At 36.6% G+C, this 8002-nt stretch overlaps 1 protein-coding gene across 7 annotated transcripts in view; it reads right to left on the bottom strand.

Moving 5' to 3' along the window:
- LOC137240576 (serine-rich adhesin for platelets) overlaps positions 1-8002 on the bottom strand; it is a 112165-nt gene that overhangs the window by 36095 nt on the left and 68068 nt on the right. The window lies entirely within an intron of this gene.

The raw sequence follows: 8002 nt of genomic DNA, 5'->3' as shown, positions 1-8002 counted from the left end.
GAAAGGGCCTGTTTTTTTAAATAACTTTTGAACAGTTAAAAAGAGTTGAATTTCGCAATGTGTTTCTGATAGCTGGCAGTGATGCGCATCCGTTGATACCACTTTCGATCATATCCAACCAATTTTCGTCATGTACAATAAATGGCCTAAACAGTCTTAAACGAGTAGAGAATATAGTAACGCGCCGGACGCCGCCGCCGACGCGCGAAATATTTTTGACATTCGGCGGCGGCGTGCGAAAAACGACAACAATCGGCGGCGGCGGCGGCGTTTATCAGCGGCGTATATCTCTAGTGTGCAGGGATCATTTAAAATTGCAATACCACAAAGTGCAAAAAATTATACTTCTTATTACGACTCACAAAACTTATGGAATATTTTTCTTTGTCACTTTAAATTAAGTAGAAAAGTGTGTCAATAATAGGTATGAATGTATGTATGTATCTTACTCCGACCTTCATTTGCTTTTAACCCACTAGACATCAAAACTAGCGCAAGCCCATGATAGTCCATCAGCAGACAATTTTTTTCTTTATATCGCCCACTTCACCCTTAACCCCCTTAATTATGACTTGCACACACGCACATTTCCACATTCACACGTGAAATAATAATTTTACTGACAATTATTTATCACTTTTGATATTTGCATTTCTAAGTCCGTTGTGCATTTACATTTCCGATGTGCTCGTGGTAATTTCACTTTTGTTCCAAGGCAATAGCGCAACGTACAATTGTCCAGTAGATTGATATAGCCGATGAAAAATCCAATTACATTTCCCACATTTCATGTTGAGCTATTTATAATTTTTTTTTTTTTTTTTTGATAAATTTATGACCACTTTCCTGTGGATAAAATATTGTATATGAAATAAAGAAAATTGAAAACAAACACTTCAGTACTAGATCAGAAAGAAGGTGATACGAATATGTTTGTATGTATGAGAAACCAAATCAATAGTTTAAAGTACAGGTCGAATTATATGATTTTCTTACAGATACTGTGAGCTATTGAATTCCAAAAATCTCTCAAATAAAATGTTCCTTGCAGCAGATTTTCGAAGATCAGACAAGAAAAGTTGGTGCGATTTTAATATCACATGCTGTCAATTTAACCAGTGATGTGATATCAGCGTACGCGTCTCGTGATATTAGAATATGCCAAAAAGCTGAATCAATTTTATGTTTAATGCTGGAATAGACGGTAAGCTAACGGAGGCTGCACGAGTGCTACGCTCTATAACCCACATCTATACGTATTGATTTGATATAGTCCAATATAAAGCATATCTCTTCATAGCATGAATACTTTTGGTCCATAACTTACTAAGCTTGAACAGGGATCAAGTATATGTGACGCTCCGCTAGAAAAGGGCCAGAAAAAGCCCTTAACTCGAATGCCGTTGGTTTTACACGGCGAACAGGTATATTACTAGCTTTCGTATAAACTCCCTTTACGGCGCAATTACTATCGAACTTCACTGCTCATACATCAAAAAGTAATCAAGATATCGATTTCCAGTTTTTACCAATCCAAATAACAATAACTGGTAAAAACATCGCGGTGTCAATATGTTTACAAACGGTAACAATAGTAATACAGAATCGTCTTTGTCGTTGTAGCCGCAAAAACACTCCCTGAATGTTTGATACTATTCCTACTGCCTTGGGAACGATTTTTTATTACTCCTCCTGATCTATGGATAGACCCTCGTCAGACTGCCTGTACCGGTTTGAAATACACTTTTTCCTGGGAGAATGCCTGAGTATTTAAAAGGTAAAGAAAAATACGGACAGGACGAAATTTTTGTCGGAAGTAAGCAGCTGAGGGATTGCTTCACATTACTGATAGATAGTCACGTTTGTATATCATCAGCTCTAATGTAGCCTAGCTAGATTTCCGCCAATCTTAAATGTGGGGATGATTGATTAGTCAAAACACTTGTCGGAATAAAAGCATGTCCACCTACATTTCCTTTGGCTCCCAAATGTTTGATTAAGATGGGGCTTATTACACTGGTTTACAGCCAAAATGCACCAGAGACGCCATTATGAAATTCCTATGTAAAATCACCACCTGATTTAATTCTATGGTAACGTTTTTGAGATGTTTACGAATTACCGTTCTTTTAAAAAAAAAAACGTTGGGTCCACTTAATCATATATATCTCAAGAACGAATTGAGCAATTGCAAAACGGTTTGAAGCTTTTAAAAGGTAATACAATTTACTATAAAATGCGCATGCAACGCTTTTTGCTAGGCCCTGCAGATTCAAAGAAAGCGAACAATCATTACGGATTTTTTTAATGTTTTTGTAAAAATATAAAAAGATGTGTACTTTGCGAGGAAGGATCTCGAAAACTTTTTATTTGTTTGCAGATTTTTTTTGCTCTCTAAGCTCTGTTTTATTACAAAAAAAAAAATAAGTTTTCATTCAACAAAATCGACGGACTAATACAAAAGTTATAAGCATTCAAGTAAATATATCCATTTAATACTTAAGTACCCTACTGGTACATATGTGTTAGTATTCGTATATCAGTTAGTTAGCAGGTAGATTTTCAAAGGGTTATTAGACACAAAAAACTGTTAGTGTCGTTTTCTCAAACCCAGGTACATTTCAAGCAAGAGCATATTTTTAAGGCAGGTAGTGTTTTCTTTGTAGAACTAAGAACTTTTTTGTCTAGGTAGGCTTGAATTTTTACTTGATCTAAGTATAAATAATAGTACATGCGCCTTGTTTCTTCATACTATCTGCAAGGCTCGCCGGATACTGTTCAGTTTATAATTGCAGTTTACAACCCGTCATTTACTTAAAAATATAATATGAATAAAATGGCGCGAGAGTTTGAGTGTACAAATGATCCAGATATGTTCTATTTCATCTGCGGTCAATTTATCGTTAAAAGGATGCGACGTGTGTTTTCAAATCCTTTGAAAGTTACATACTATAAATATATTGGAATTGAGCCTAAAAACAATGAAAACCCATGGACACCGAATACTGTGTACACCACATGCCGAGTCAAATTGTTGTTTTCGGAAACCGGAACAAAAAGGTGCGTCGTAAAAATTAGCAATTTTTTCCCTTTTAATGCATAGCTGACTAATTTCTGAAACTATCTATTTAGGCGACATATAAAACTTATTACACCAATGAAGTGGAGGGAACCAACTTGCCATTCAGCGGACTGCTATATTTGTACTACAAAATTACTTGGGGTTGGAAAGTCAAGAAAAGTAATCTATGCAAGCGTATCTACAGTGTCATTACCAGAACTAAATTCAACAGAAGCTACATTGCCAGAATCAAATTTAACTTTAGTTCCGGCTCCAGTTTCATTGTCAACAGCAGTATCTGATTACGCGGCATCATGTTGTACTGGACTTCAAACGGAAAACGAAAGAAACTCTTTGTCACAAGCACAACTCAATGATTGGATAAGGGATTTGGAATTGTCAAAGGAAAAGGCGAACTACACTCCTCTCGTATGCAACAATTTAAATTTGTTTCATCCGATATTAAGGTAACATATTATAGAACTCGTCACGAACAATTTTCCAAGTACTATACGAAGGAGGACAGTGTTTGTTACTGCAAAGATATTGCTGGTCTATTCAAACAGTTTGGTGAACCATATGATTCAAAAGAGTGGCGATTGTTCATAGACGGCAATAAATTAAGTTTAAAGGCCGTATTATTGCATATTGGCAACCAAAATCCAGTGGCGGATCCAGAGGGGGCGGACGAGTGGGTCGATAGCCCCCTGCTTTGATCTGGAACTTATGAAAATTATAAAAGTTTGCTTTAATTACATATAAAATGTTAAAATTTACATATGTATAAGCTATAAGATCGTCCTAATCGTCCCCATTCCAAGATATGCAATTTATAATACTTCGGTTGAAATATTTTATGAAATGAATAGTTTAGCTATATATTTATTTCCAATTTCCATTTGTTTGGGTAAAATCAGCAGAAAAAACTTACCATTCTGGTATTTGAAGAAAGAATTGCGTACTTTTCGCTGAAATTTGGCAGCCTTGGTCACTATTTAATGATCACGGTTGCCACACCACATCTTTTTTATGGACAAAAATTCCTTTTGCAAAAACAAAAGGTCCAATATTTTTAAAATGTCACAAAAAAATTATTTATATAGGCCTGCGCGAATATCAGTACCTACATGGCGTTAATGTGTTACTATTTGGCAGCAGTAATACATTCACGCGAGGAAATCTCCATTATTTTGGGAATTGTGGCACTCTCTGACTTATACTATACATAATTCTACATAAAGATAAAAAAATATGTAAAATTAAGTCAACCTATAGTTCTTTGGGCAGCTCTTAGTAGTTGATGGAACCGGTCTGAAATTCGGTTAATGCAGCAAAAATTCTTTGAAAGTCGAGGGATCGTACTTTATGGACAATGTGGAGAGTTGCTTAAATGTGGATAAACTTTTAGTATTTTTCAGCTAAAATAACTAATAAAAATAGCCTTGATTAGCCTAATTGACACATTTATAATGTTTCAAAGCCTGTATAAGAGCTTTCAATACACGACCCGAAAAAACGGAATAATAAGATATCCTTTCCAACAGGTTGTTTAGGGTTCACAATAAGCGTAAATTTTTCATGAAACATATACTTTCTCATCAATATCAATAAAAACAAGTAAGGAAGGTTAAGTTCGGGTGTAACCGAACATTACATACTCAGTTCAGAGCTATGGTGACAACATAAGGGAAAATAACCATGTAGAAAAATGAACCGAGGGAAACCCTGGAATGTGTTTGTATGACATGCGTATTAAATGAAAGGCATTAAAGAGTATTTTATGAGGGAGTGGGCCATAGTTCTATAGGTGGACGCCATTTAGGGATATATCCAGAAAGGTGGATCAGGGTTGACTCTAGAATGCGTTTGTACGATATGGGTATCAAATGAAAGGTGTTAATGAGTATTGTAAAAGGGAGTAATCCTTAGGTGGACGCCGTTTCGAGATATCGCCATAAAGGTGGACCAGAGGTGACCCAAGAATTTGTTTGTACAATATGGGCATCAAACGAAAGGTGTTAATGATTATTTTAAAAGGGAGTGGGCCTTAGTTCTATAGTTGGACGCCGTTTCGAAATATCGCCACAAAGGTGGACCAGGGGTGACTCTAGAATGTGTTTGTACGATATGGGTATCAAATTAAAGGTATTAATGCGGGTTTTAAAAGGGAGTGGTGGTTGTTGTATAGGTGGTCGCCTTTTCGAGATATCGCCATAAAGGTGGACTAGGGGTGACTCTAGAATGCGTTTGTACGATATGGGTATCAAATGAAAGGTGTTAATGAGTATTTTAAAAGGGAGTAATCCTTAGTTCCATAGGTGGACGCCGTTTCGAGATATCGCCATAAAGGTGGACCAGGGGTGACCCTAGAATTTGTTTGTACAATATGGGCATCAAACGAAAGGTGTTAATGATTATTTTAAAAGGGAGTGGGGCTTAGTTCTATAGTTGGACGCCGTTTCGAAATATCGCCACAAAGGTGGACCAGGGGTGACTCTAGAATGTGTTTGTACGATATGGGTATCAAATTAAAGGTATTAATGCGGGTTTTAAAAGGGAGTGGTGGTTGTTGTATAGGTGGTCGCCTTTTCGAGATATCGCCATAAAGGTGGACCAGGGGTGACTCTAGAATGCGTTTGTACGATATGGGTATCAAATGAAAGGTGTTAATGAGTATTTTAAAAGGGAGTAATCCTTAGTTCCATAGGTGGACGCCGTTTCCAGATATCGCCATAAAGGTGGACCAGGGGTGACCCTAGAATTTGTTTGTACAATATGGGCATCAAACGAAAGGTGTTAATGATTATTTTAAAAGGGAGTGGGCCTTAGTGCTATAGGTGGATGCCGTTTCGAAATATCGCCATAAGAGTGGACCAGGGTTGACTCTAGAATGTGTTTGTACGATATGGGTATCAAATTAAAGGTATTAATGAGGGTTTTAAAAGGGAGTGGTGGTTGTTGTATAGGTGGTCGCCTTTGCGAGATATCGCCATAAAGGTGGACCAGTGGTGACTCTAGAATGCGTTTGTACGATATGGGTATCAAATGAAAGGTGTTAATGAGTATTTTAAAAGGGAGTAATCCTTAGTTCCATAGGTGGACGCCGTTTCGAGATATCGCCATAAAGGTGGACAATATGGGTATCAAAAGAAAGGTGTTAATGAGTATTTTAAAAGGGCGTGGGGCTTAGTTCTATAGGTGGACGCCTTTTCGGTATATCGCCATAAAGGTGGACCAGGGGTGACTCTAGAATGAGTTTGTACGATATGGGTATCAAATTAAAGGTATTAATGAGAGTTTTAAAAGGGAGTGGTGGTAGTTGTATATGTGAAGGCGTTTTCCAGATATCGACCAAAATGTGGACCAGGGTGACCCAGAACATTATCTGTTGGATACCGCTAATTTATTTATATATGTAATACCTGCCAAGATTTTAAGGGTTTTTTATTTCGCCCTGCAGAAATTTCATTTTCTTCTACTTAATATGGTAGGTGTCACAACCATTTTATAAAGTTTTTTCTAAAGTTATATTTCGCGTCAATAAAACAATTCAATTACCTTACCATGTTTCATCCCTTGTTTCGTATTTGGTATAGAATTATGGCATATTTTCCATTTTTCGTAATTTTCGATATCGAAAAAGTGGGCGTGGTCATAGTCGGATTTCGTTCATTTTTTATACTAAGATAAAGTGAGTTCAAGTAAGCACGTGAACTAAGTTCATTAAAGGTATGTCGATTTTTGCTCAAGTTATCGTGTTAACGGCCATGCGGAAGGACAGACGGACGACTGTGTATAAAAACTGGGCGTGGCATCAACCGATTTTCACAGAAAACAGTTACCGTCATAAAATCTATGCCCCTACCAAATTTCAAAAGGATTGGTTAATTTTTGTTCGACTTATGGCGTTAAAAGTATCCTAGACAAATTAAATGAAAAAAGGGCGGAGCCACGCCGATTTTGAAATTTTCTCTTATTTTTGTATTTTGTTGCACCACATCATTACTGGAGTTCAATGTTGACAATAATTTACTTATATACTGTAAAGATATTAAATTTTTTGTTAAAATTTTAATTTAAAAAAAATTTTTTTTTAAAAGTGGGCGTGGTCCTTCTCCGATTTTGCTAATTTTTATTAAGCGTATATATAGTAATAGGAGTAATGTTCCTGCCAAATTTCATCATGATATCTTCATCGACTGCCAAATTAGAGCTTGCAAAAGTTTTAAATTACCTTCTTTTAAAAGTGGGCGGTGCCACGGCCATTGTCCAAAATTTTACTAATTTTCTATTCTGCGTCATAAGTTCAACTCATCTACCAAGTTTCGTCGCTTTATCTGTCTTTTGTAATGAATTATCGCACTTTTTCGGTTTTTCGAAATTTTCGATATCGAAAAAGTGGGCGTGGTTATAGTCCGATATCGTTCATTTTAAATAGCGATCTGAGATGAGTGCTCAGGAACCTACATACCAAATTTCATCAAAATACCTCAAAATTTACTCAAGTTATTGTGTTAACGGACGGACGGACGGACGGACATGGCTCAATCAAATTTTTTTTCGATCCTGATTATTTTGATATATGGAAGTCTATATCTATCTCGATTCCTTTATATATGTACAACCAACCGTTATCCAATCAAACTTAATATACTCTGTGAGCTCTGCTCAACTGAGTATAAAAATGAGGATTTCCCATAACAAAGTGAACACATGTTATTTTCATCTTATAATTATTTAATCGGAATTTAAGTTTAACTTATTGCTTTTGCTGGTTCAAGACTCTGGCGGCGCCGAGGTGTAGTGGTAGCGTACTCTGCCTACCATACCGGGAGTGCTGGGTTCAAGACTCGCGCAAAAGCAACATCAAAATTTAAGAAAAAAGTTCATTCAATTACAAAAAAGTATTTCTAAGCGGGGTCGCCCCTCGACAGTGGTTTG

This window comes from Eurosta solidaginis, chromosome 2, assembly GCF_040869045.1.
Source record: "Eurosta solidaginis isolate ZX-2024a chromosome 2, ASM4086904v1, whole genome shotgun sequence".
In the NCBI taxonomy this organism is placed as follows: domain Eukaryota; kingdom Metazoa; phylum Arthropoda; class Insecta; order Diptera; family Tephritidae; genus Eurosta; species Eurosta solidaginis.
The sequence above is the reverse complement of the archived record's forward strand: the minus strand, read 5'-3'. Positions and strand labels throughout refer to the sequence as shown.